This window comes from Natator depressus, chromosome 2 (genome assembly GCF_965152275.1).
Source record: "Natator depressus isolate rNatDep1 chromosome 2, rNatDep2.hap1, whole genome shotgun sequence".
Classification (NCBI taxonomy): domain Eukaryota; kingdom Metazoa; phylum Chordata; order Testudines; family Cheloniidae; genus Natator; species Natator depressus.
Window position 1 is genome coordinate 9,259,919 of NC_134235.1, and position 24,651 is coordinate 9,284,569.

Consider the following 24,651-nt stretch of genomic DNA (forward strand, 5'->3'; position numbering starts at 1 on the left):
ACTGTCACATGAGATTGTTAGTCTGGTAGCAAGGATTTTTAATAAACTATCTATTTGGGGGCAATACTATATGACTAGAGAATAGTTAATATTGTACCAATATTTAAGAAAGGGAAAAAAGTTATCTGGGCAATTACAGACTTACTGCTAGTCTGATCTCCGTAGTATGCAGGGTTTTCGCACCAATTGTGAAGAAAAGAGAAATTAAATTCATGAAGGAAAGTAGAAAAGGGGATGTAATGCAACTACAAAGGTAGGTTGTGTCAGACTCTCCTGATTTCCCTCTTTGAGAAAATAACTCTTATTTTAGATAAGGGAAATCTGTAGTTCTAATATACTTGGACTTCAGTAAAGCATGTGACACAGCATCACGTGGGAAATTATTAGTTAAATTATGGAAGTTGGGGATCAGTACAAGAATTGAAAGTGGACAAGCAACTAGCTAAATGGGGGAGAGCCACAGATTGTGCTGAAAGGTGAACTATCAGACTAGAGAAAGGTTACTAGTGCAGTTCCTCAAGGATCTGTGTTGGGACTGTTGCATTAATTTAGATGGAATAAATGGCCCACATGACCCAGTCACTATCCAACATTAAACAGTCTTAAAGATTCAGGGTTTGGTTTACAGAGACCTCTGCCTGCTTAGCACCATGGCTGATCATTTTAACCTTTTATTAAAGATAAAGGGGGAAAAAAAGGAAAACAGTTACAGCATTTGAAATGTAAAGTATTAAGTAAGGCTTCTATTTTAACAGTGTCCCTTGTTCCCTTTCCCTTTAGCTGGAGAGAGCTTTTAGAAGGAAAAACCCCTCTCTTAGCTGGATCAAAGATGGTGGTAACGGTTCTTTTAAGGAAAAGAAAAGAAGTTAGTTGAAATGGACTGGAGCTCTTATTGCTGTCGTTGTTAAAAATCCAAACCCATTTCATCCCAGGTGTGTTTGGGATTCAGCTGAACCCAGTAGAGATAGCAATGTTATCTGGGCCCCCATCTTGGTCGGAATCTGGTCAGGACATCTCTTACGATTCGGGCAAAGAAGGTCCCAGGAGACTCAGGGGGGCTGCTATGATGGTGAAGCTTGCTTCAGTAGCCTCCATCCCTTCTTCTATATTCTCCCCCAAAAGTCTCTTTAAGGACCCACAAAGGGAGCGATGAGTCGAATAGCCCATCCCCTTCTTATTCTGGCCATCAATTAGGCCTAATATCTGACCCCTCACCCCCAATTTTGGTTTATTAATTGCTAGTTCCACATCTTCCGTTTTTACCACTAAGCATGATTTCAACATTGTCCTTGAATTATAGCAATGTGGCTTTTTTTTTTAACTGGACTAATTTAGTCTCTTTGTCTGGTTCTCTTACACCTGTCTATAACATTCATTATTGAAAGCAACTTGACCTATTTTCCATCAGCATTTTTGATTATAGATTATTGTAGCATCTTATTAACTTTTTACAATTGACCTCAATATTAGAGTAAATTTGTAGACCCAATTATCACAACATGAACACTCTTATTCAGTATTTTTATTAATGACCTTGGCATAAAAACTAGGAGTGTGCTAATGAAATTTGCTGATGATACAAAGCTAGGAGGCATTGTCACTACAGAGGAGGATCAGAATATTATACAGGAAGATCTGGATGACCTTGAAGATGGGAGTGACAGAAATGGGATGAAATTCAATAGGACAAAATATCAGGTCATTCACTTAAAGTCTAATAAGAATTTCTGCTACAAGCTGGGGGCTGTAAAAGGTGGAAGAGACAGAGGGGGCATAGACTTGAGTGTGGGGGTCATTCACAGGATGACGGTGAGCCAAGCAAATGCAATCCTAGGATGTATCAAGTGAGGCATCTCCAATAGACATAGAGAAGTATTAATGCCATTGTACAAAGCACTGACAAAACCTTATTTGGAATACTGTGTACAGTTCTGGTCACCCATGTTCAAGCAAGTTTCATTCAAACTTTAAATGGTGCCAAAAAGAGCTACTCGGAGGGTAAGGGGAATGGAGGGACCCTCTTATGAGAGGAGACTGGAAGAGCTCGGCTTGCTTAGCCTAGCAGAAAAAAGGCTGAGAGGGGATGTGATTGGTCTCTATAAATACATTGGGGGGTAAACAGCAAAGAGAGGGAAGAGCTATTTAAGCTAAAAGACCATGTTTGCACAAGAGCCAATGGGTGTAAACTGGCCACGAATAAATTCAGGCTGGAAACTAGAAGGTTTCTAACCACCAGAGGTGTGATGTTCTAGAACAACCTCTCAATAGGAGTTGTGGGGGCAAACAATGTAGTTAATTTTAAAAGAGAGCTGGACAAATTTATTAGATTGGATGACATGTTGCTTGTGATGGTGGGGGCAGGGCTCAGCCTCCATGAGGGTCCCTTCCAGTTTAAGTCTTATGTTCCTGAAAGTTCATGCTTCAGGGCTTCAGCCTGTCACCTGCAGGGGTCAGGAAGGGATAGTTTTGTTTATTTGTTTGGGTTGGTTGGTTGGTTTTTAGTCTCCTTTCTTTGAAGCATCAGGGGTGGCCATGACTGGAGGTGGGACACTAGGTGGGTGGACTGGTGCTCTACGGTGGCACTGACCATTCTCTCTCTCATATGCTTAGTTGGCTGGGTTTTGCTCACATGCTGCTCAGGGTCTACCTGATCTTCATATGTGGGATCAAAGGAGTTTCCCGTCAGGTCAGATTAGCAGTGACGTTGGGGGAGGTTGCTTTCCTCTGCAGCATGGGGTGTGGGTCACTTGCCAGGATTATCTGCTGTATCTTATTTAATCATTTCCCTGCCATTGTGGGGCCACAGGCGTTGGTGCACCTTGGTCCCTCCTATTCTCTGTGTGGCACACAATAGTTTAGTCTCCTGTAGGCTGCAATACTTTCGGTTAAGTGTGTGGGTGCTGGGTGGTGTTGGTGGCCTGTGAGACATAGGAGGTCAAACTAGAGTATCTGGTCATCCCTTCTGGCCTTAAACTCTATGGAGAGAAAAAACCCACTGGTGCATAGCTCTGAAAAAGACACCAAATCTTGAATAAAAGATTTCAAGTGATGACTGCCTGAATAAGTTGTTCCAATGATTAATTACCTTCTGCCCCTTATTTCCAGTATGAACTTCTCTATCTTCAGCTTCTAGCCACTGAACCTTGCTATGCTTTCTCTGCTAGGTTAAAGAGTGCTCTAGTATCAAATATCTTCTCTCTGTGTAGGTATTTATACACCATGAACATCTCACCTCTTAACTTTCTCTTCAGTAAGTTAAACGTATTTAGCTCATTACATCTCTCGTTGTAAGGTGCATTTTCCAGAACATGAATCATTCTTATAGCTCTTCTTTGAACCTCCTCCAATGTTTCAGTATTCTTCACACAAAGTGTGGACACCAGGACTGGATCTTATTCCAGTAGTAATTTCACCATAGCTGTATACAGAGATCTGTATACACACACTCTCCTCTGAGATCTTGAGCAAGACACTTAACTTCTCTTCCTTATTCCCTCCACCTGTAACATGGGTATATAGTAAATATGGTTGGAATGTTTTGCTGAAACATTTTTGATGGAAAAATGGCTTTTCAACCAAAACAAAATTCATTTTGGTCAAAATACTCCAACTTTTCTCTGACATCATAAATCCATAATTGTTCAATACAAATTTTTGGAGTTTTTTAATGAAAAAATTGCAATTTCTCATTTAAAAAAACCTGACATTTTCACAGGAAATTTTTTAAAAATTCAAAATTTCTCTCAAATTTATTTTTCAAACACCTCTAATGTATATGTATGTGTGCATGCATATACACACAGAAACTTATGTTGCAGGGCTGAAGATAAAATAGATACTTGTATAACTTTAGGAACATGAGAAGAAGTGTTTAACTGCTAAATATTATTAAAATACAAATTATTCTCTCAGAGAAAAGCTGTTCTTTGCTACAGACTGCTTGAGAAAATAGAACAGGCCTTACAAAGTGGAGAGATTGGTTAAGGCAAAGCTGATAGTTGAATCTTTGAGGCAGACTCCTTGTTCTCGATATTACATGATCCCTTTGTAGTCCTTTGACTTCTGTAACTGGACCACTGTGGAAATGCTAACAGGCGTGTTAGAAGGAGCAGTATCACATTGATTTTTATTGCTGGGTTAATACTGGGGGTAGGGGATGTCACACACACTCTCGCGCTCTCTCTCCAGAAGAGTTGGCAAGAAAATTTCCTGTTCCCTAAAGAAATGACATGTTAACCACAGTATATTGAATGTTTTAAAGCCTGCCCAGATCTGACCACTTAAAAGGCAAGGGGATGGGCAGGATAATAAATGTTTGAAAGCAGATTCCGTATCCAACTAGAGGAGAGCGTGTTCTCTTAGACTGTATTTAGCTGAGCACTAATACCTTTATCTATGTTTATTTCTGGTGAAGTGTGGCTCTCATCTCGTGGGAGACTCTCTGACTCATGGAGTGTCAGAATAAGCCGTCCAAAATAGATTTTGGAGGGGATGGCTAATGCACAAGTAACTCGTTTATTTAGTTTGGGTTTTGCCTTTTAATGATCAACCCTGTTTGCTTTATGCACAGGTACTGACATCCTGCTTGCTACTGTGATTCTATCAGATCTCACAAGCGATGCATTGTCACAGTGGGAGGAAAAGGATCCTTCTTGTCTCTGTCCTGTCCAAATATTCTGGTCTGTGTGGCTGCTTTGCTGGGGCTGGAGAACATGCACACCACAGTGGGCATGTGCAAAAAATTAAGGCGCAACCATCTAAAACAAATCAAAGAGTGGTTTTGCAGTGGTTTATAATTTGGACCGGTCCAAATGGATTTTCACCAGGACAGCAAAATGCACCTCCCTGTGCACCTTCTGCAAAATGTCACATTTCTGTTCCAAACTCCTGAGATTCTAGAGCTCTTCCAGTGAAAGTGGTCAGACAATTTTAACATTGGCAAAGCTGCTTCTCTTTCCTTCTGAAAAATGGCTGCACTGTTTTTGCTGTAACTTTCCAAAACAAGTAGTCACTCAACCTGCGGCAGACAGCAATTATGGGAAATTACAGCCTGAATGGTTAACATTTGGCCAAACTGTAAGCACTTGGAAATATGAAGGTATAAAGGGACAGTGTTTGGCAAGCTCAGTATAATGCTTTGGGACCAAAGGTGCTGTACAAATGTCAGATTATTTTATGAAGAGAGCTATCCTTTCTGAAATGTTACTCGTATTTGGTGCCACCAGACTCCTCGTTGTTTTTACTTGTATCTGGTATTATCCCTTGCAAATGCAATAAAAATCCCTCTTTTATTTTTTTCAACTGCAATCAGCTGAATGCAGAGAAATTGTAATAGTGTCGGAGTACCCTAGGATTTTGTATAGAAAGTTAACTGAAAGGAAACTTGCTATTTCCTGTATCATCCTTCTAGGGATCTTGAAAGAGTTCATAAAAACCACTTCAGCTGACTTTCTTGCTGGATAGCGGAAGGAAAGGAAATTGTGAACAAGCACAAACACTCAATTCCAAGAGACAAGAGAGACACACAGAGGTCATTAAAGAGTAAGCAAAGCTAATGAATGAAATGTGAAAAAACTCACCTAGTTCTAGTCCAAAAATAATGCAAGGCTCCCAATTCTGCATCATAATAATACTCTGTATTTACATAGCACCTTTCTTCCCAGAATGTCCATACTTTCTAGAAAGATTAAATCCCATAAAGCCCCTGTGAGGAAGGTGCTGATATATTTATTTAGGAAAGTGAGACATACATAGGTTAAGTGACTTGACAAAGTTCACACAGTAAGTCAGTGGCAGAGTTGGGAATAGGTATGGCTCACCTGACTGCCTTGTGCTCCAGCCACTAAAGAGCACTTCCTCTCATTAACAGCACCATCAGTTGTCAAGGATCTATCAGACTAGTGTCCATTGTAAGATTTTTATTAGATCTAAATCTAAGGCAAAGCCAGAGATCTGAGCAACTGTAAACTTTCCGGAACCTGGGTCATCTGGAATTCACAAATGGCTTTGAGCAAACCAAAACCTGCAATCCAAACACTTCCCCTCCCCCCCCAAACTTTGGGGAAGATTGGAATCTATATCCAAATTCTCCGGATTGAACCCATCTCTATTTTTAGTGGTATGGATTTGCACATTAGCTTCTTAGTGCTGGAGAGTGAAGTTCAAACACCAACTTAGGACAAAAGTGAACACGGGTTTGATCTTCTCCTTGTTCCCACTTCTGCATAGAGACACATCCAACACAAAATGCAGTCACCCCTGTCAGAAGACCCAGGAGATGAACACCAGGGTGATCATTGCAACTCACAGAAACACTGGTCACAGAGCTCCTGGGGCTAGCCAGTCTGACTCTGGTAATTCTCAGGACTATCCACCAGTGAGACAAAACCTAAAAGCTTTAACTCAGATAAGTACCCCAAAGCTTACTACTCCTCTGAACTACTCCAAACTGGGAATCTTGTGAGGAACAGGCTCTCTTATCAGATGGACAATACCACAAAAATTCACAAATGCCAACCTTGTACATTTGCACCCTTGTTAGGAATCTTGGCAGTGTACCAGAGGGCTAAATGAGCTATAGAGAGTGAACTACCCTTTCTCCAGTTCAGGTCTGAATCATGAGGGGAGAGCCTAGAGGAAACTGCTGTAGTCATTGCCTATGATGTACCTGTTACGTTTTTACTAGGGCTATAAAGTGATTAAAAAATTAATTGTGGTTAATCGCGCGATTAAAATAATTAATCGTGATTAACTGAGCTGTTAAACCATAATAGAATACCATTTATTTAAATATTTTTGGATGTTTTCTACATTTTCAAATATATTGGTTTCAATTACAGCATGGAATACAAAGTGTGCAGTGTTCACTTTATACTTACAAATATTTGCACTGCAAAAATGATAAACAAATGAAATATTATTTTTCAAGTCACCTCATACAAGTACTGCAGTGCAATCTCTTTGTCGTGAGAGTGCAACTTACAAATGTAGAATTATGTACAAAAAAAACTTGCATTCAAAAATAAAACAATGTAAAACTTTAGAGCCTACAAGTCCAATCAGTCCTACTTCTTGTTCAGCCAATCGCTCAGACAAACAAGGTTGTTTACATTTTCAGAAGATAATGCTGCCTGCTGCTTCTTTACAATGTCACCTGAAAGTGAGAACAGGCGTTTCCATGGCACTGTTGTAGCCAGCGTTGCAAGATATTTACGTGCCAGATGCACTAAAAATTCATATGTTGCTTGAGGCTTCAACCACCATTCCAGAGGACATGCGTCCTACTGATGATGGGTTCTGATTGATAACGATCCAAAGCAGAGCGGACCAACGCATGTTCATTTTCATCATCTGAGTCAGATGCCACCAGCAGAAGGTTGATTTTCTTTTTTGGTGGTTTTGGTTCTATAGTTTCCGCAGCAAAGTGTTGCTCTTTTAAGACTTCTGAAAGCATGCTCCACACTTCATCCCTCTCAGATTTTGGAAGGCACTTCAGATTCTTAAATCTTGGGTTGAGTGCTATAGCTATCTTTAGAAATTTCACATTGGTATCTTCTTTGCATTTTGTCAAATTTGCAGTGAAAGTGTTCTTAAAACGAACATGTGCTGGATCATCATCCGAGACTGCTATAACACGAAATATTTGTCAGAATATGGGTAAAACACAGCAGGCGACATAAAATTCTCCCCCAAGGAGTTCAGTCGCAAATTTAATTAACGCATTATTTTTTTAACGTGCGTCTTCAGCATGGAAGCATGTCCTCTGGAATAGTGGCCAAAGCATGAAGAGGCATATGAATCTTTAGTGCGTCTGGCACATAAATATCTTGTGACGCCAGCTACAACTGTGCCATGCAAACGCCTGTTCTTACTTGCTGGTGACATTGTAAATAAGAAGTGGGCAGCTTTATCTCCCATAAATGTAAACAAACTTGTTTCTCTGAGCGATTGGCTGAACAAGAAGTAAGACTGAGTGGACTTGTAGGCTCTAAAGTTTTACATTTGTTTTGTTTTTGCATGCAGTTATGTAACAAAAAAATCTCCATTTGTAAGTTGTACTTTCATGATAAAGAGATTGCACTACAGTACTTGTATGAGGTGACTTGAAAAATACTATTTCTTTTATCATTTTTACAGTGCAAATATTTGTATTAAAAATAATATAACATGAGCACTGTACACTTTGTTTTCTGTGTTGTAATTTTTATTGATATATTTGAAAATGTAGAAAAACATGCAAAAATATTTAATACATTTCAATTGGTATTCTATTGTTGAACAGTGCTATTAATCGCGATAAGTTTTTTTAATTGCGATTAATTTTTTTGAGTTAATCGCATGACTTAACTGAGATTAATTGAGAACCCTAGTTGCTACATAAAAGTTGTCAACTGGAAAATTTTCAAGAGCACTTGAGGAAAATATCTATTGAGAAAATAACGTTTCTGGCAGGCTTTTGTGACTTCTTTTTCTGGTCTGACCAAAACCAGTAACTGAAAAAGAGGGAGGAAAATGCATGAAACTTTCTTCAACCATAAAAAAACAAAGATTGAGTGTTCTGTCAGGTAAATTCCTGCATGAATGGGCCCAGTTTTTGCACCCCTGCAACACACTATGTAATTATCAGGGAGAAAAAGCCTTAAACCTCTTAAAAACAATTCATCTAATCTGTTGTTGACTCTTTACAGTGACGGTGTTTCCAACACCTCCCCAGGGAACTTATTAAATTTCCCAAAGAATCTTATTGATAAGAACCTTCTCTAGCCTAAGCTTTCCCTTCCTGTTTTGAGGCCATTAGTGTCTTACAAGCTTCTGAGACTGTGAATAATTCCCTTCCTGCATTAAAATTTGTTACCTTTTCATCTTCTGCTGTCCCTCCCGCATCACTACTCCCAAAATTTTCTCTCTGGAGCTGGGAGAGCAGTCAGCTGCATGTGTGGGAGCTTTCATAGTCTGTCTGTGCTATGATTCAGGGTAGTGCTAGAAGCTTCTTGTTTTCATAAGCAGCAAGCTACATCCAAAGAAAATAATATAAAAGCCTGAAAATAATGGCCTGAAAGCCAACCAGGGAAAGGGGCCTTAATTTCCAGTAGGAAGTGCCCCTGAATGCAATCCTTTTAGCTTTAATTTCTGGTTCATTAACTGTCAGCAACAAAATCAGAATTATGAAGAATTTTGGTATTATAAAGGGAGTATTGGGCCACGAAGGGCCTGATTTTCAAAACTGTGCACATGCAGTTGATGCTATTGTGCATGTTAATTGCATATCTAAATGAGTCACTGGCCTGCCTGTGCCTATTAATACTTAATTTGCATATGCAATTGCAATAACTGCACAAACAATTGCATGCTCACGCAGCTTTGACAGGCAGGTATGAAAGGTCTGTATGCACTAGAAAACTGTACCCTAGCTAATTGAACCAGTGGGACTGCACAGCTGTTAATAGAAACCCAGTACTCAGTGGTTTGATCAAAATCACAACCACACACTGGCATGGCTGAGCTTTCTGGAGTCTTGAGTTACCAAAGTTGTTAGATATATTTAAGTTTCAGAGATGAGACAGGAGCCAAGAATTTCATAACTGGAAGCTCCAGGGCTGCAAAACTTGGCCAAATTAATGACTCTAACATCACTATATTATCTTAATCTCTGGATTCTTTAAATACTATTTTTTCATTCTCTTGCCAATAAATGTCAATCCAACTTGCTTTTCAGTTACTCAGGTAAGAGTTCCTCATCTACTCAGAGGAGTATAAAAACACCTGAAACTTGTCAACACAACAGCTTCCACCATTGTTATGGTAAACCCATATGCTTTCTATAGCAGCATTTGACTTTGCATTTCCCTGCGCTGGGGAGAGAACAGTGAAGAGGAGACAGGGATGTTAGTTGGATATTCTGTGTTTCTGCACACATGCAGAAAGCAATGCACCTCAGCTAGAAAGACCCAGAAACTTCCAGAACAGGGTGTGGCAGTAACCTCATATGCTCAGAAGCTGTTTGAGGCTGTATAAGAAGTTTTCATTATGTGAGCAACCCACCTGGCTGGTCAGACGCTAGTCACCCTCTGAGAAATGAGCCAATCAGAGCATAAGGGGAAAAGGTTATAATTACAGGAATGACAGACAGACTTGTGGATTCAGTGGCTGATCTGCCCAGGCCAAGAGATGTTTGTGCTAGGTCCCAATCCCTGTATTACTTTCGATACAGGTCAGTGCTATTCCACTTTTACTAGGGAAGCCCTCCATTAGGATGTTTGGTCCACCACAGTGTGTTTTATGGACTTATACGGAGAACCAGGGGAGCTTTTGTTATCCCTGGAGGCTACAGGGGCTCTGTAATTTACATTGAGGTGAGGTGAGGTGGATTTTGTGGATTCTTGCCTGACTTCACTGAGTGTATGGGGAGAAGATGGTGCCTGATAGAGCAAGAACCTTGGAGAGAGCTGGAAAATGAATATTTTATATGCTGATCCCAGTCCCTCTACCACTCTGTACAGGCTCCAGACCTGTATCACCAGCAACTGAGAGGACCAGTCCGCTATTAACCAAAGGGCTGGAATGCAGCTAGCTGTGGAGATCCCTGGACAGTTTGCTGACCAGGTTCTGAAGTGTTTGAAAGGACTGAGGTGCTGCCATTTCTCAAGCTCCAGATGACCCATGTTACATCCTACGGTCACCCTATAAAGAGTGAGAAATCATCTCGGAGAGAAGATCAGAGGCAATGTGTTTAGATCAGAGGTGGGCAGACTACGGCCTGTGGGTCCCTCCTTCCCGACCCCTGAGTTCCTGGCCCGGGAGGCTAGTCCCCGGCCCCTCCCCTGTTGTTCCCCCTCCCACGCAGCCTCAGCGTGCCGCGCTGCTGGCACAACGCTCTGGGTGGCAGGGCAGCGCAGGGCAGTTGCAGAGCCACGGCCTGACCTGGTGCTCTGGCCGGCGTGGCTGTAATGCCACCGGCGCTCCAGGCAGCGCAGTAAGGGGGCAGGGAGTGGGGGGGGGTTGGATAGAGGGCTGGGGAGTTGGGGGTGAGGGGTGTGGATAGGGGTTGGGGTGGTCAGAGGACGGGGAGTTGGATGGGGCAGGGATCCCAGGGGGCAGTGAGGAATTAGAGGAGGGGTTGGATGGGGTGGTGCGGGACAGTCAGGGGTGGTCAGGGGACAGAGCAAGGGGTGGTGGATGGTGTAGGAGTCCGGGGGGGCCGTCAGGCGACGGGGGCTTGGACAGGGCAGGAGTCCCCAGGGAGCCATCAGGTGGCGAGAAGCCGTGGGGTCGGATAGGAGGCGGGGGCTGGGCCATGCCCGGCTGTTTGGGGAGACATAGCCTCTCCTAACCGGCCCTCCATACAATTTTGGAAACCCAGTGTGGCACTCAGGCCAAAAAGTTTGCCTGCCCCTGGTTTACATGTATGTGTCCTAAAGTATAGGTAATGTTATGCTGAAACCTTCTATCTGAATGTCTGTAACAGAAACAAAAGGGGGGAAAGGCTGTATAAGGCACACTACTAGCTTTACTGTCTAATAGTGTGATGTTTCCTGGGGGTACCCAGGTTTGTGAGGCACCTCGCTACCACCAGTCCCTGGGTGTGCCTTCCAGTAGTCAGTTCCCTGGCTCCACCAGCCATAGGCAACACAAGCCCTCCCCTCTCAGCCTATGCAGACTCCCCTGTCTGTCTGCATGTTAGTGATGTGAACACATCTACCCCCAAGCTCTCTGTGTTCAGCCCCTGGTCTGCTGGACACACACAGTATTCACAGATAAGCTGTTCCCAAAGGAACAGTACACCTCAGCTTACCAGCTACTCCTTTGAACACAGACAGCTCTGCTTAATACACAGCACTTAGATTTGTTTATAGTGAAAACAAGAATAAGTTTATTTAACAAAGAACAGAGATTCAGATAATAGCAAGTAGATAGTAGCAGTGGCGCCGACTCCGTGGGTGCTCTGGGGCTGGAGCATCCATGGGGGAAAATTAGTGGGTGCTCTGCACCCACCGGCAGCCAAGCTCCCCGCCTGCCCTCCCCCCCCAAGCTCACCTCACCTCCGCCCCCTCCCCTGAGCATACTGCATCCCCACTCCTCCACCTACTTCCCAGCGCTTGCTGCCACCAAACAGCAGTAGCAAGCTCTGGGAGGGAGGGGAGAGGAGTGGGAACATGGCGCGCTCAGAGGAAGAGGCGGGGCGGGGATTTGGGGAAGGGGTTGAAATGGGGAGTGGTAGGGGGCAGGGGTGGAGTCGGGGTGTGGCTGGGGGCAGAGGGGGATCAAGCACCCACCAGTGCCAGTAGAAGTCGGCGCCTTTGGATAGTAGTATTAGAAACAGCTGGATACATGTAAATTAAACCATAACATGTTTTCTAGAATCTAGCCTTGCTTAACTGGTTATTGTCCTCTCTTAATAGAGCAAAAGGTCACCCAAAATCCTTCCAGGCTTAGCTGTGATGCTCCATTCATGAGGCAAGACACACTGTCCTCTTGCCTCCTCAGTGGAAAGATCTTTTTATCTCCAGATATAGTTCTAACATTCAATTGTCTGTTTACAAACAGGACACCCCCTGCTGCTTGTTGGGGTTTTTTTCTGTAGAAAATCTCCCCTATAGCCTTTGCAAACTTTTGATTAGCATTTGCTCAGCCTGTAAACAGGCAGCTATTGTGAAGCACATAATACTCAATTTACATATAGCCAGATAGATAAAACAACTCTTGCCTGAAAGAGATTTCTTTATCACCTTCTGGTGACTAGTCCCAACTCACAGACCTTAAGAACGCAATGTATGTATACGTGTAATGCCAAAAGACTCCAGTTGTTAGCAGGCAGGATTGAACCTGGGATTCTGAAGCTTAGTATATTAGTTAACGGCCACATGGCTCTTAGTCAAGGCTGTAGCAGACTCAGCAATCTGTAGTTTGACTAGGTGCCACTAGAGGAGGACAGAGTACCATGCCAAGCAGGCATGGGTTACATACTTCCCCTAGTTGAGGAAGCATATCCCAAGCTTCAGAGACTTTCCAGTTGATATCCTGAATGAGCCCCCACTTGTAGCACCAACAGATCCCGGATGTCAGCAGGTAAGAGCAAATTTGAGACCTCTGAAGCTTAGTGTATGAGCCTTTACTGCATGAGCTAAATGCCACATGGTTAAGGCCCTACCTAATTCACGGCAATGAAAAACATGTCACAGACCATGAAATCTGCTCTTTTGTGTGCTTTTATAGAATCATAGACTATCAGGGTTGGAAGGGACCTCAGGAGGTCATCTAGTCCAACCCCCTGCTCAAAGCAGGACCAATCCCCAACTAAATCATCCCAGCCAGGGCTTTGTCAAGCCTGACCTTAAAAATATCTAAGGAAGGAGATTCTACCATCTCCCTAGGTAACGCATTCCAGTGTTTCACCACCCTCCTAGTGAAAAAGTTTTTCCTAATATCCAACCTAAACCTTCTCCACTGCAACTTGAGACCATTACTCCTTGTTCTCTCATCAGCTACCACTGAGAACAGTCTAGATCCATCCTCTTTGGAACCCCCTATACTGTAAAGATTTTACAGGGGAAACTAGTGTTTCTCAAATTGGGGGTCCTAACCCCAAAGGGAGTTGCAGGGGAGTCACAAGGTTATTTTAAGGGGGAGGTCGCAGTATTGCCACCCTTACTTCTGCACTGCCTTCAGATCTGGGTGGCAGGAGAGCTGTGGCTGTTAGCCAGGCACCCAGGTCTGAAGGCAGTGCTCTGCCAGCAGCAGCGCAGAAGTAAGGGTGGCGATACCACACCAAGCCATCCTTACTTCTGCACTGCTGCTGGTGGTGGCTCTGCCTTCAGAGCTGGGCTCCCGGCCAGCAGCTGCCACTCTCCAGCTGCCCAACTCTGACAGCAGAGCCACCACCAGCAGCAGCGCAGAAGTAAGGGTCGCAGTACCACAACCTCCCCTATAATAACCTTGCGAACCCCCCCCCAACTCCTTTCTGGGTCAGGACCCCTAAAATTACAACACCATAAATTTCAGATTTAAATAGCTGAAATCATGAAATTTACAATTTTTAAAATCCTATGACCATGAAATTGACCAAAATGGACTGAATTTGGTAGGGCCCTACAGGTGGCTCTTAGCCAAGGCTGTAGCAGACTCATCAATCTCTAGCTGGGCTAAGTGCCATTAGAGGGGGACAGAGCTCTACATCAAGCAGGCATGAGTTACATGAGTTACATACATTATGTATTTGCTGTACATACATCTTGCAATGATTATGATGACCAGCATGACACAGGCTTTCAGTAAAGATGTTACATTATTACACCCTTTGGCAAAGCAGTATGTAGACCTAGTAACTCGTATGCATCCTTGTACCTTCTGCTTGTCGGCATCAAAAGGACTCTGGGCCACAAATAGCTTTTGTTGAAAGGTTATTCATAGTATTCCAAAGACTGTTCACAATATTTATACTACTTACAATGTGCTCTGCCTGCATTAAATGTTTGTTTTACTCAGAAAGTGAAAGGTGCTCACTCTTTAAAATTTACTGGGGACTATTACCATCCATTTTATGAGGGTTTTACATACAATTGCCCTGATGTTTAACCCTGTGTAGTGTTTTCTGAAACATCCTGAAAAGACAGAACTCTGGCCTGTGCTTTCGCAAAGAGTTACGGTGAGGTGCAAAAGGACGGGGAATGTGTAGTAGTTATACAGCATAGTGCCTGAGATCCCCACCCCCAATTCCTCCCCTCTTCCTTTTACCCCTCCCCGGTACACTGTCATCAGTGGAGCAGCGCTGGTGGTGAATTACAGCTACGACCACTAGCTGAGATGCAGCTTCAAACTCTACACACCAAGCAGTTTTCCAGGCCTTGTCTAAAGTAGAGAATATTACATCTGTTTTCCAGCTGCAAGATTTCATGACCATGCTAAAAATGCCCTGTCTGTCTTAGCTCCTATAATGTTTACTAGTACTGATGCAACTACACCATTGATGGAAATCAGACCATTATCTACTGTAGACATCTATAGACACTGTAGACTTGGCACTGTTAAGTCAAGGGGTACAGATCAGATAAGGCTTGATGCATGGTAGTAACACAACGTCAGAACAAAGAATAAAGTACTTCCTCCAAGAAAGACATTAGAATTATCTAAATTATCAAAACATCTATGTCTAATAATACTAAATGTTGTTTAAACTCTTGTGGCTGATCAGTTTACAAGATAACCAGCTAGTGTGAGCAGGACCAAATACTGTGTTGCTATCACCCAGTTGAAAAACATGTTTTGATTTCTAATCAGATAGGCTAAAGCAGATTTTTGTTTTATCCTGGTAAAAATACATTTTTCTTTCCATGCATGCTGGGCCAGCCAAACCTGCTCTATGACCTAGTTTGGCTACAGAAGAGTGTAATCCATGCTTAAGCAGAGTTGTTTCCTTCTGATAGCATAGAAGGATCCAAGTCAGCACACAATTGAGAGTTCATTAAACTCTTATGAAAACTCTAGTTTTCGGGCGTGCTTATGTAACACCGACAGATCATTGGCAGGCGGAATTGAACCTGGTACCTCTGGAGCTAAATGCATGAGCCTCTACTGCATGAGCTAAAGGTTATGTGGCTGTTAGCTAACGTAGTAGAGCACACTCATTAATCTCTCTCTCTAAGTGGGCTCGGTGCCACTAGATGGGACAGAACACCACATCCAGGAGGTTACACTTACGACTGCTATTCAGGGCAGGGCTGAGTGAATAATGGAGTTTTAGGTTTGGGGGCCAAACCAAAAAATTTAAAAATTCTGTTTCAATTCAAACAAATACATTTTTGTGACATTTTTCATTGAATTGAAAACTCAGAAACGCTTCATTCTGAGTAGTTGACTGAAAGCAAAAAATATTTTCAAGTGTTTCATTTCAGTTTGGCAGTTTTGGGTGTTTTTCACCCTTTTATTTTATTGGACAAATTTGAAATTGAAATGGCATTTTGAATCAAACCGTTGAAACAAAATGCTTCAATTCTTTTGAAAAAAATTTCAGCTGGAACTATTTGTCTAATTTGATCTGAATTCAATAAATACTGTAATTTTAGGTCCTGAAAAATGCATTTTTCAATGAAAAAATAGTCAAAAAAATTTCACTGAGCTCTACTCAGGATTTCATGGGGCAACAGAATTAATATTCAGAAGTTCTGGGGCCTGATTGTCTTCTCTCTTTCACAAGTGTAAATCAGGTGTAATTCCAGTTTAAAACTTCAATGCATGAGATCAGTGCTAGCATCGTTGTACTTAGACACTGGGTAGTAGTTTAGGCTTAAAATGTAAAGATTTTTTTTTCAGTGTTTTGCAAAACCCACTATGAATAGAATATTTTTATTTTGCTTTCAATAAACTTTAAAGATCAGAGTTTAAATACTCCTGTTCAATACTGCAAATGCAAACACAGTAGCCAAGAGCAACTATGTGACAACCAGGAAGTGAAACTAGCTAATCTAGTTGCATTGTACAGGCTGAGAGAAATAGAAGTAAACAAACAGCATAAATGGAGGGGAAAGTAAATTTTTAGAAATTCGGATCTCTCCTGACAATGTTCTTTGAAGAGAAGAATGACTATATTAAACACTGACTGCAGTTCTCATAGTGTGTGTGCTAGTATTTTAATTGCTCTTAGCACATAGCTATTCATTATGTTACTTGGAGGCCTATCAAATCATCCCTTGTTAACTGTAAACTGCATATTAACTTAATTCCTTGATGTTTTATAGTGAAGTTAATCATATACTGAGGCTGTAATTTAAAAGGGCAGGATAATTTTATGATGACAAACATAATTTTTAACACTGCAAACCAGGAAAAATAATTATAGGCAAATCTCATTCTTCAGGGCATAAACTGATCTAGACAACTCATGGGTGGCGGTGACAGCAGCATAAGTCCATTACATTACCTCATGGTTGATATCAGCAGCTGGCAGACCTTGGAGCTAAGGATTTTGCCCCTTGGCCTTTGATGATTCTTGAGGGAATCCTTTATAAATTCAATCTCATAATTTGGCCCCAAAGTAGGAAACAGAGAGAGAGACCCACACATTCACTCTCGCTCTCTCCTGCTATACTAGGTCCTGTTATGACTTTTCTGTGTCTAAACAAAACACCTTTTGTAGTTTTACCCTGAGACTATATCCTGTATCTCAAATAAGAAAAATCTAGAATTTTCCCAAATGCTCTTTAGGAAGAATACTGTAAGATAAAGACTTTTTACACCAGTAACCCTTAGGTTCAGTAATTAAAGTGCTAACCTAATGACTGCATATTGGCAGCAAAAACACTAGAGTAAAAAAAACCATTTTCAGTCTCCAGCCCAGGACATTGTGTTCCCTCCAATAACAAGAATCTGAAGCTTTTTACAAGAGATTCCTGTGGAAGAAGGGCCACATTTTCAAAAGTGGCCACTAACTGTGCATGTTCCCATTTTCTGGGTGCCTAACCTGAGACACCTGAATTGGAGTTGTGGATGCTCAGCTCTTAAACTTCTTAATATCAAGCTCCAGTTGTTTTAAAAATGAAGTCATCTAAATTACAAGCCGCTTTGAAAAGTGATCTGTGTCAGAAGACAATACTTTAAAAAACTGCCACGATACTTTCCTCCCCAGAGTTTGCAGACAAAACAATCCATGCGATTTAGCCCATTCTGTTTATTAATTAGTCTTTTAAAAACCAGGGCTTTTAAGGGACTGAGCAGTAGAGGCAAGTAAGGTTAAAATAATCTAGGCATGCCAGCATCTCATGCAAGCTATTCACCCCAGATCTGAACACTAGAGAATAATCATCTAAATAATCCATTATCTCATGATAATGTTAAAACTTTTAATTAATTACTAACCAACTGTCTCCTCTTTTCTGTGCCTTTCCTCATACAACATTTATTTAACTGTTTGGGGGTGGGGTTCATAAGCAGCCTTGCAAACCCCGGTCACCCACTAGCCTGGGGCAAGTTATTTCTTTTGATGTGCAAGTAAAATTGTATTATGCTTTTTGTTTTTCCTCCTAATAATCATGGGAAAGGGTAGGCAAGTAGATGTTGGGTCGTGGCTGGTAAATTTTCATAACAGTTTTACAAATTACAGTGAAAAACCCAAGTAGTGGAGCATGGTAACTGATGGCTGTTTGACAACGAACCTACGTTCAGCTTAATTAAAGCATCCCTGAACAAGGAAGAGACAGCAGTTCCATTTTGTGTCTCTAGATGGAGGGTGTCACATAGACAGCTGACAGTGTCCTGGACCAAGCTAGAGATCTCCTGGTTTCTGATGTGCATACAGACTTGCCATTTTCCCACACTGTGTGATCCATGAAATGCATAAAACCACAGTGGCTTTTTTTTGGTCAGAGTTTAATATGTCTCCTGCGCTTTCCATGACTGCAGCTCTTTGAACTTGTTTACACTTAGTTTGATTTCAAGATGGTAATTACTGAGCAAGAGGTGATTTGACCAATTAGATTACAATTTACTTTAACTTGCACAGTGCTGCTAAGAACAAATTTTGCCCCTCCCTATTTCCTTCTTGCATGGGCATGTGGAGGAGCCCTCCCAAACTCATTCCATTGCTTGATGGGTAGAGGAGAGGGATTTCAGGAGGCTGCACAGGGAGTGTGCAATTAGGAATGCAATTCCATTGCAGCTTGCTGTGCAGAAGCTCTTTCGGGGCAAGACAGGTAAGCAGTGGAATCAATGCATTTGCTGTTGCACAGATCAATGTACTATGGACCACATGGAACAGGGTCACAAGAGCTACAGAGGAGTGGATGGGTCATTACATAAAGTAAAACTATTTCCCCATGCTTATTTTCCCCCCTACTGTTACTCACACCTTCTTGTCAACTGCTGGAAATGGGCCATCCTGATTATAACTACGGAAGGTATTTTTTTCTCCTGCTGGTAATAGCTCACCTTAACTGATCACTCTCGTTATAGTTTTCAGAGTAACAGCCGTGTTAGTCTGTATTTGCAAAAAGAAAAGGAGTACTTGTGGCACCTTAGAGACTAACCAATTTATTTGAGCATAAGCTTTCGTGAGCTACAGCTCACTTCATCAGATGCATACTGTGGTATACTCTAAGGTGCCACAAGTACTCCTTTTCTCGTTATAGTGTGTATGGCAACACCCATTTTTTCATGTTCTCTGTGTGTATGGGTACACACACACACACACACACACACACACACACACACACACACACACACACACACACACACACACACACACACACACACACACACACCCCTTCCTACTGTATTTTCCACTGCATGCATCCAATGAAGTGGGGTTTAGCCCATGAAAGCTTATGCTCAAATAAATTTGTTAGTCTCTAAGGTGCCACAGGGACTCCTCGTTCTTTTTCCCAAGTTCTGTGGGATTCTCCTGATCATCCCAGGGTTTGAAAACTGAAAAACTATGCCCTGCTGTCCCAAAGGCAGCAGTCTCCATGGTTGTATCCATATTCCTTTTTGTTATCTCTGTTAAGGCAATACCTTCAGTGGCAGCACTGCCCTGTGCTGATACTGCAGTGTGAGACAGATGAGTTTGTTCACCAAGAGGTGGCAACGCTGCCACTAAATCTGACTCTGGCTTCTCAGCCCTTGTTTTTCAATGGACTCTAGGGATGATCTTGTTATAAATAGATCCTATCATTACTAAACTGTGCCCTTATTGATACCCTTGTATGAATTAGCGTGAGGTATTAAAAATATTGTACACAGTTTTGAGAGAGCTATATGACAAAATATTTGGTTCCTTTAGGGTTTGTAGTTGTTGTGTTTTTGTTAGAGGCAGAACTGGCATGCGGGGCCTGGGCTACCATTCGCCCCCACTCAGTCTGGGACATCCTCTTTCCCCCAAATACCCAGGCTAGGATCCCATGTCATCTAGTGTTTAATCTGACTCTCCCACCAGTCCTCATGCCCATTCACGTGACCCGCCATGGGACCCCCTTCTCCTTATTGGTGCCCCTCCCTCTTGCTTTATCTCCCCTTTATTGTGAGGCCTCGTCCTTTCCCCTTCTTCTTCCTCCTCCTCCACCCTGGAGTGATACCCGGGCTGGGACACCCCCTCCAACCCCTACCCCGCTTCCATTTTGTGCCACCCCCTATGGCAGCGCATCTTGCCCCTTCCTGCTTGCCAAGCTGGGCCCCCCCCGTCCCTACCCCCACTCGCTAGGTGTACCCAGGTGCCCCCTCCCAGCATCCCAGCCTTGGGCCTCCCTCGCGTCCCTCAGGGGGGCCCTGGCTGGCGCGCGCGCGCGCCCCCCCCCGCGGCCGGCGGGGTCGCCCACGGGGCGTGCGGTCTCCCGCAGGGCGCCCCCTCCCGCATTGGCTGCGCGCCTGCCCTCAAGCCCCGCCCCTGTCTGCATATTCATGAGCCCCGAGGAGGGGGCGGAAGCGGAAGCGTTGCAGGGAGACGGTTTCCGAGGAGCCCGGTATAAAGCGGACGCTGCTGCCCGCACCCGTCCGCGCCGGCCCGACCCGACCCGACCCCGGGGAGCAGCCGGGCCCCGCCCCGACCTACCTACCTACCTACCTACCTGCCGGAGCTAGCCAGCCAGCCAGCCACCCCCTCCGCGGCTACAGGGGCCAGGTGCCGGGCAGAGGGGGAGACCCGGCGGCAGGTAAAGGAGGCGCCGGGGAGCTGGGCTGGGACGGGGTGAGGCGCCGGGGGCATTGGGACAGGTGGCGGGGTGAGGCGCCGGGACAGGTGATGGGGGGGGGCGGTGGCTGGGTGAGGCGCTAGGGAGGATTGCAAGGGGGGGGCTGGGGCTGGGGGCATTGGGACAGGTGGCTGGGTGGGGGGACCGGGTGAGGGGGCTCTGGGGGGCTGGGACAGGTGGCTGGGTGAGGGGGCTCTGGGGGGGGGCTGGGACAGGTGGCTGGGTGAGGGGGCTCTGGGGGGGGGCTGGGACGGGTGGGTGGGGGGGGGGCTGGGGACGGGTGAGGGGGCTCTGGGGGGCATTGGGACAGGTGGCTGGGTGAGGGGTGGGGGGGCTGGGACCGGGTGAGGGGGCTCTGGTGGGCATTGGGAGAGATGGCTGGGTGAGGGGTGGGGGGGCTGGGACCGGGTGAGGGGGCTCTGGGGGGGCTGGGACAGGTGGCTGGGTGAGGGGTGGGGGGGCTGGGACCGGGTGAGGGGGCTCTGGGGGGCATTGGGACAGGTGGCTGGGTGGGGGGGATGGGACGGGACCGGGTGAGGGAGCACTGGGGGGGATGGGACCGGGTGAGGGGCCGGGGCATTGGGTGAGGGGGCATTGGGCTGGGATGGGATGGGACCAGGTGAGGGGCCGGGGGCATTGGGACAGGTGGCTGGGTGAGGGGCCTGGGCAGGTGGGGGGGATGGGACCGGGTGAGGGGGCACCGGGGGGATGGGACCGCGTGAGGTGCCGGGGCATTGGGTGAGGGGGCATTGGGATGGGATGGGACCAGGTGAGGAGCCGGGGGCATTGGGACAGGTGGCTGGGTGAGGGGCCGGGGCAGGTGGGGGGGATGGGCCCGGGTGAGGGGCCGGGGGCGTTGGGACAGGTGGCTGGGTGAGGGACCAGGACAGGTGGGGAGGGGGGTGGCTGGGTGAAGGACCGGGAGAGGTGCGGGGGATGGGACCGAGTGAGGCGCTGGGGGGGATTGGGCTGGGATGAGACCGGGTGAGCACCTGGGGCATTGGGACAGGTGACTTAGTGACGGACTGTGACAGGTGAGGGGGGAACGGAATGGTACTGGGTGAGATGGGGGGGGTGGCTGGGTGAGGGCATGGGACTGGGACAGGTGGGGGGGAGCAACTGATTGAGGGACTGGGTTAGGTGGTGGGTGTAAATGGACAGGAGGGGCGATGGAGGGTGATGGGAAGGTGGCTGAGGAAGTGTGGACAGAACAGGTGGAGGGGAGGGAGGTAAATAGGTGGGTGATGAGGTGAGGGGTATGGCTGACAGGTGGGGGGTGTGGCTGGATGAGGGGCTTAGGAGGAAGGTGAGGGAGTTGTTTTGCTGGATTAGGACAGCCAAACAAGTGAGGTGCTGGGTGGAGGGGATAAATGGGGAGTGAGGTGCTGGGGGGCTCTGGGGCATGGGACATGTAAAAGCGAATGGGGTCTTTTGGTAGAGGAACAACAAGAGAGGGGGAAAGGTCTGAGGAATGACAGGTGGAAGGGGAGGTCTTACTTTATACTAGGTCCCTGTGGGGGTAAGGCACATAGTTTTGGGGATGGTAAAGGGTAAAATGGGGAGGTGGAAGGTGAGGTAAATGGACATGGGGCTGAGTGGTGAGATGGGGCTGAGAGGAGGAAGATAACAGAACAGTGAGTTGGGCTGGATGACAGTGTAGGTGAGGAGTAGGAAACAAGTGGTTGTTACTGGGGTAAGACAGATAAAACAAAGTGAGTGGGTGAATGGAAAGGGGAAGATGAACAGAAGCCAGAAGAGACAAGTACTGTAGATAGGAGGCCCCAGTGCTGGTTTTGGTTGGTGTGGGAGATGAGTTGTTTTGCAGGGTTCTAAGGGTGTGGATTTGTCCTTGAGCAGCCAGGCTATCAGAGATCTGGAGTTGGTCTCTTTTTCCTGTTAAATGTTTGCATGCTTTAACTGTAACCAGATTTAATCCTTTTGTTTTCATGAGAGCAGGTTTCTGTTTAATTTATCACCATCCTGGTGGAGAGAAAAGGGAAATGCTAGTTGCTGAATCCAGTAAGAGGTTACAGTAATAGAATACTTCCCTTCACTTCCAGAACCTGATGTTCTTTGATAGGTTGAAACTTGAACTGAGTTGCATCAATTTAAACTCTTGAAGAAAAAGTTAATACACAACTATTATAAAAAGTTCTTAAGGTGGCTAATGATGGGTGTGGTGCTGTTGGAGAAACTTCTTTATGGAAGGTGGAAAAAAGTGCTGCTGACCTTGAGATTGCCCCAGAAGAGGCAGTGTGCGCTCTTTGTTGCAATAGAAACAATGCAATAAGTCCTGTAACTTTCTATGTTATATGTTGGGAGAGTGTCTCAGCTAGTGTCTTTAATTAGTGGGTAGAGAGAATGAAGACTTGGCTGTGACTCAAGTTTGGAGGCAGAGGGGGGAAGTCTAATGTTGCTGATAGTGACTAGTAGGAGGGGTCAGGAAAGAAGCTTAATAAAAATATTTCAAGTTGTCTGTCATGCTAGGTTAGGCAATATTGAATAGTTCTGATTCTGGCCACAAGGGGGGTGTGCCCAGCTCAGAAGTGGACCTGAAATGAAGTGGATTATAGGGAGTAGGGTAGAAAAAGATCTAGAATTTCAAATATCCATTAGGAGTGTAGTGGCTGAAGAGAGCTCACTGTTACAGGTGTGTTTGGTCACAGTAACTTGCATAACATGCTGCTGTTATATTAACTTGTCGAAATGTTATCTGCTCCACATTCACTGCCTGGCTCAGACAGTGCTGCTAAAATATTTAATGTTTGCAGTGTTGTAGCCATATTGATCCTGGTATATGAGAGACTAGGTGAGTTAGGTAATATCTTCTATTGGACCAACTTCTCTTGGTGAAAGAGACAAGCTTTTGAGCTACACAGAGCTCTTCAGGTCACCTCTGTGTAGCTCAAAAGCATGTCTATTACAACAGAAGTTAGTCCACTAAAACAATTTAGTGATTGCTTCATTTAAAGCGTGAGTTGGTGGATTATTTACCTATTTTTTGCTTTGCAACCTGCAAGATTTCTTAAGGAAACATACGTGATTGAAATGTGAGGGAAAGAATCACTTTAAGCTGTAGTATGTGTTCTCTAACATCTGCAGTGGATCTTAAGGTAGTACTGCATAGTGCAGTGTTTGCAGGGAAGCAGTACCTACAAAAGACAAGGTCTGCTTGTTTTGGTTTAATTATTGTACTAGAAATCAATGAACACGCTGTCTCCTGGGATCTGTTTTAAATTGCACTAGTAAAGTTCAAATGGGAAGTTTTGAAACTACTTGTTTAAATATGTTTCTATTTTAATAACAGACAATTTTTAACAAATGTTTTCTTTTACAGAAAAAATATACTGTTGGCTTATAATCTTAAGATTGACTCATCAATCTTCACAACAAAGGAACCTGCCTTGTTCAGGCTTAAAGCAAATCCAGGGATCCTTACATTAAGTAGGCTGCCAAAAGGCACATGAGGGAATAGATATGAAAATTACTATAATGGTACTGTCAGCTGTTGTCTTAGAAATACCTCACATCCATAGCTTTAATCTATGGTGTATAGGTTTTAGTAAGTTGTTTGTTTTTTAACTTAAGTATTCAAGAGAGACTTCATTACAGTAATGAGCAATTGCATGACCTAATGGATAGTTGCATTAATTTGGTAAGTTATATTTCTTAGTTAGGTACTTAGATTATTGGAGGCGAATCTACATTCAAGTCAGTTCAGGTGTCCTTGAATAAAGAAGAGGCTGTAATTTTCTTGTCTTCATATAGGTGGAAGACAGAATGTAGACAACTGAGGGGCCTTAAGTCAGGCAAAAGAGTTTCCTGTTTTGTGTACAGCCTTTTTCTGAGTTGTGTGAAGTGTGCACTCTCTAGTTTTCTATTGAACCCCTGAAGGGCAGAGGACACTTCATATGTTTGCAGGTGTTCACATTTATTTAAACACTGAACTCTGGTGATATGAGCTATGTCTGCAAATTGTTCT

At 44.3% G+C, this 24,651-nt stretch overlaps 1 protein-coding gene across 2 annotated transcripts in view; it reads left to right on the forward strand.

Moving 5' to 3' along the window:
* The window catches only part of SLC45A4 (solute carrier family 45 member 4), a 140,261-nt gene that overhangs the window by 20,945 nt on the left and 94,665 nt on the right, over nucleotides 1-24,651 (forward strand). Inside the window, exon 1 of one of the 2 annotated variants that reach the window (XM_074943785.1) lies at nucleotides 20,444-20,630. The exons of the other annotated variant lie outside the window; for it this stretch is intronic. The gene's annotated coding sequence lies outside the window, so the exon portion shown is untranslated. Of the gene's footprint in view, nucleotides 1-20,443; nucleotides 20,631-24,651 lie in introns of those variants that run through there. 2 annotated transcript variants of the gene reach the window in all.